Source organism: Petromyzon marinus, unplaced genomic scaffold (assembly GCF_048934315.1).
Source record: "Petromyzon marinus isolate PM22_M1 ecotype Great Lakes invasive population unplaced genomic scaffold, UKy_Petmar_22M1.pri1.0 PM_G_Scaffold_4, whole genome shotgun sequence".
NCBI lineage: Eukaryota > Metazoa > Chordata > Hyperoartia > Petromyzontiformes > Petromyzontidae > Petromyzon > Petromyzon marinus.
The window spans coordinates 1,825,053-1,830,326 of record NW_027422983.1 but is presented as its reverse complement, the minus strand read 5'-3'; positions in this window follow the sequence as shown (position 1 = coordinate 1,830,326).

The following is a 5,274-nucleotide window of genomic DNA, read 5'->3' as shown; positions in this document are numbered from 1 at the left end:
ACCGCCACTTAGTGGCGAATGGCGGTTGTTGTTGTCACTGTGTGTGTACACTGTGTGTGTGTACATTGTGTGTGTACACTATGTGTATACATTGTGTGTGTACACTGTGTACACTGTTTGTGTGTACACTGTGTGTGTACATTGTGTGTGTACACTGTGTATAAACTGTGTGTACACTGTGTGTGTGTACTGTGTGTGTACATTGTGTGTACACTGTGTGTATACACTGTGTGTATACTGTGTGTATGTACACTGTGTGTACAGTGTGTGTACACTGTGTGTGCACACTGTGTGCACACAGTGTACACTGTGTGCGCACTGTGTGTACATTGTGTGTACACTGTGTGTGCACAGTTTGTACACTGTGTGTATACACTGTGTGTACACTGTGTGTACACTGTTTGTGTCCGAACCCCCGGCAAGGCCATCTACTTAATGACGAGAGAAAATTCACACGAAATGTCATTTTCAATGAAGTCTTCCCGATGTAAATTGATACAAGCTTTTAATGAGGAAATAAAATCATCTAATTCAAAACACAACACAATTCAAAGATGTTTCATTTTAAAACTTCAAAACGGAGCATGGGGTACTTGCGTGAATGCGTCCTTCGTGTGCAAATGTTGTGACTTTCCTGGCCTGTAGGCCGTCAATGTGTTGGACCCTTATTGGTGTACAGCGTCTCAACAACAGCAGTGGGGTTTGCTTCAACCGATGGTTACGAACATCCAGACGTGAATCAGCAAGGTGCACTTCTAGTCCTAGTTAGACAAAATCTACGTCAAGACGTAACACAAAACTACAATTCGTGTTGTAGAGAATGTACCTCCTCCTATACGTGTAACTTTCAAGTGGTATGCCTTGTAACTGATGAATGATCCGAGCGTGCTCCCTATTTCAAAGACAATGAGTTGCTCCAGAGGCAGATGCTTCGTGAAACACAAAAGTACCCTTTGACCTGTATCACAAGAACAACGGGTCTCACCTGAGTTCTCTGTACAGGTTACTTCCAAAACACACACACACACTTTGTCCTAACATCACTTATTCAATGTTTGACCCTCAGACAAAATGTTACATGTACGCGCACAATCAGACAAGTATTAATTCTAAATTATTGACGGGCATATTAACATTGATTACTGCAGCGAAATTGACTGCATCACGTTACATCGTATTAACAAGAAAAATACGCACCGTCTGCTTAATACTGTATGTAGAACGTACTATTGTTGCGTCATTCAAAACGAGTAGGCCGTTGCATGCTGGCGTCTGGGTCAAAATGTAGCAAATTCTAAACATTACGCTACAAATAATAGATCACGGCGTTTCGATGGCAACACAAGCAATCGTCATCAGGTGGGACAAGCACAGCAGCAACAAGAAGAAACTGCTGGAGTAGGCGCCTACTACTTCAGCAGTCTCTCTTGCTGTGGTTGTCCCACCTGATGACGATTGCTTGTGTTGTGATATAAACGCCGTGATGTTATGTTTCTACCCACGTGGTGACTTTACTGAAAGAACTCAAGAGTGTGGATTCCTGCAGTCACGAAAGCTTTGAATCAAGATTGCCTACAAACTACACAACTGAGATTACGCATCAATCATCGCCCCCTACTGACAGGCTCTTGTCCACATGCAGGCCAGTGCAGGGCCACCACCTTGTGCCACACAGGGGCAGCTGCTACTTGGGGATGCTCTTCTAGTGCTTCAGACGAGATACAAAACTCCGAGTTGCTGAGGCGGTTAAGCAAGCACCGTGTAAATGCAATTATTATAACATAGTTAATGCTTGGGGGCTTATTGTCTCTCGCTCCTGGTTAAAGATCTACCCAACCCACGGGCCCACAAAGACTGGCCGCTCTTACTCTGCAGGTTGAACCTAGGAATTGAGTATCCAACTTCACATTCTTGTCATTAAAGGCCTGTGACAAAGGTGCATCTATTGTAGCGACATCGTCTCTGGCTTACACATCTACCGGGTCTCCACTTGACTTTGTATTGTCTAGGAGCAAGTCCACCCACACCTCCACTTCCACAAACTGCTGGGAGTTGCCTCACTCTGCCTCAGTCAGAAATCTCCTCCTGCTTCACGTTGCCTCCATTGATGTGGTCCCATTTTGGAGTTGCATCATCTTCACATTTCACCTTCACTTCTTCACTCTTCACCATCACTTCTTCACTCTTCACCATCACTTCTTCACATTTCACCTCGATACCTTTAAAAGTGTCCAAGCTGGGATTTTCTTCCGGTTCGTGTTTCATGAGGGATGGGCTCATTGCGGCACTTTGACTTTCACAAGCTGATTTCAGACTGCACTCCTTGTGGATCTTCTGATGCTTCTGTGTTCTCTGGTGTACTTGAAGATTTGATGACTGCAAATGTCGTCCCGCATACACTGCACTTGAAAGGTTTCTCTCCCGTGTGTTCTCTGGTCTGATTTAAGACCAGATGACCGTGAAAATGCCTTCACACACACAGTGCACCTGAAGGGTTTCTCTCCCGTGTGTGTTCTCTGGTGTCCTTGAAGATTAGATGAATCTGGAAATGCCTTCCCACACACAGTGCAATTGAAGGGTTTCTCTCCCGTGTGTGTTCTCTGGTGTTTTTTAAGAGCAGATGACCATGAAAATGCCTTCCCACACACAGTGCACTTGAAGGGTTTCTCTCCCATGTGTGTTCTCTGGTGTGTTTTAATATTAGATGAATCTGGAAATGCCTTCCCATACACACTGCACTTGAATGGTTTCTTTCCCGTGTGTGTTCTCTGGTGTTTTATAAGAGAAGATGACTGTGAAAATGCCTTCCCATACACACTGCACTTGAAGGGTTTCTTTCCCGTGTGTGTTCTCTGGTGTTTTATAAGAGAAGATGACTGTGAAAATGTCTTCCCACACACACTGCACCTGAAGGGTTTCTCTCCTGTGTGTGTTCTCTGGTGTGTTTTAAGAGCAGATGACTGTGAAAATTCCTTCACACACACACTGCACTTGAAGGGTTTCTCTCCCGTGTGTGTTCTCTGGTGTGTTTTAAGAGTAGGTAAATCTGAAAATTTCTTCCCACACACAGTGCACTTGAAGGGTTTCTCTCCCGTGTGTGTTCTCTGGTGTGTTTTAAGAGCAGATGACCATGAAAATGCCGTCCCACACACACTGCACTTGAAGGGTTTCTCTCCTGTGTGTGTTCTCTGGTGGGCCTCAAGAACTGATGGCCATGCAAATGACTTGTCACACACAGTGCACTTGAAGGGTTTCTCTCCTGTGTGAGTTCTCTGGTGGGCCTCAAGAACTGATGGCCATGCAAATGCCTTGTCACACACAGTGCACTTGAAGGGTTTCTCTCCTGTGTGAGTTCTCTGGTGCTGTGTCAAATTTCCAGTCCGATCCGTGCTGTATGCACGCTGGTCGCATTGTTGAATTGTCGTACCGCGCTGGTGTGCTGAGGGCCTTTGCTCCATCAGACAAGCGTCAGCTGCAGACAGAAAATAAGAATATCCACACCATCTACACGTCAGTATCGAGCCATGGAGGAATTAATATATACAGTCACACGTGACTTACACGTCTATATTCATTCATATATTCACGACTAGCTGTACTATCCGGCTTCGCCCGGGACTTTGATCCACCACGTCCGGGCCCCTTTGTCTCCCCAGTGGCGATGTTTACATCGCAACAGTTACTCGTTTGAGGCTGAGTCGACCTAGAGGAGGCGCAGACGCGCTTAAAATAATCATCACCGGTGGTGGCCGTGAGCGGGAATCGAACTCGGGTCGCCAGGTTTGTAGCGTAGCGCTAACCGCTACACTACAATGCGTTACTCTTCCACACACACACAGACACACACACACAGACACACACACACACAGACACACACACAGACAACGCTAACCGCTACACTACAATGCGTTACTCTTCCACACACACACAGACACACAGACACACACACACAGACACACACACACAGACACACACAGACACACACACAGACAACGCTAACCGCTACACTACAATCCGTTACTCTTCCACGTGCGAGGGTCACGTGACAGATTTGACATCACAGCTCACTTGCCGTGCAAAAAATCTATACATTATTGAGCTCCCCTCTACCCCCCAAAAAGAAACTAAAAGTGTATTTGTATAATGTTTGTACGGTGTACAGTCTGGAAAGTACCCACATGGCAAATTTCCAGTTTGTTGCATGTCGGGAAGTACGCTAAACATTTTGAACAGACACACACAATGACAACTTTGCCTTTTATATATATTTGGAGATGCAGTGAAAAGCTTTCCCAAATTCATCACGCGGTTTCAGTTTTTTGATTTTCAGTTTTATTTATTTTGGTTATAGTCCCGTGAGCCATTCGGCTCTTGAATCGGGTGCAACCACAACAAGCAACAAAACAAAAACTCGACCAAGAAAATCATCTTACAGTGACTATGTGTGACTGTGCAAACAGCACTGTCATGGCACGCAATGAGAGGGCAAATGTCATAAATATTCCTGTAAGCCCTCGCATCTTCAACATTAATGTTGCCATAGAAACGTTGTGGGGTTTCTTGCTTCATTGTAAAAATAAAAATTATTATCTGTTATTTTAATTTTATTTTCTATCTACGTGACTTTACCGAAAGAACCAAGAATATTAATTCCTGCAGTCACCAAAGTTTTAAGTCAAAACATTCACACACGTTGACAAAGCCTCACCTTGTGTTGTTGTGGGCAGGTCGCTTCTGATAACAAGAGCGGTATAGCAGCTCAAGCGGGCTTGCCCTGGAAACAAATAAAAATAAAAATTGCGTGAATATTGACAATAAAACAAAGTTACAAAGTGGCGAGCCGGGTGAAGACAAATTAAACTTAAGCGAGATCATTAAAGCGAACGCAATCAGGCGAGGGCAGGAGGCAAGGCCCCGCGTGGCTAGGCCCCGCGTTGTAAAGTTCCAACCTGGACATCGATTCCCATGCTCGCTGCTACTCAACTGACATCCCTACGAGAGAGAGACTCTACCTTGGTAAACAACAACAACCACAACCCACCACAACCACCACCATGAGAATTTCCCACCTCGGATTTCAGTGGAAGGGCGGATCGGCAGCCTCCTGTTATCTTGCGACGTCACGCGGGTAAGCAGGTAACATGACGTCACTTCCAGGGTAAGAGACACGCCCCTCCCATGAGCAGCTCTGTAACTGAATAAATTATCTTAATGAGCCTGGCCCATATGTCGAGGGATGGGGCGTGGCTGATGAACCCGTCGCAATAAACTCTA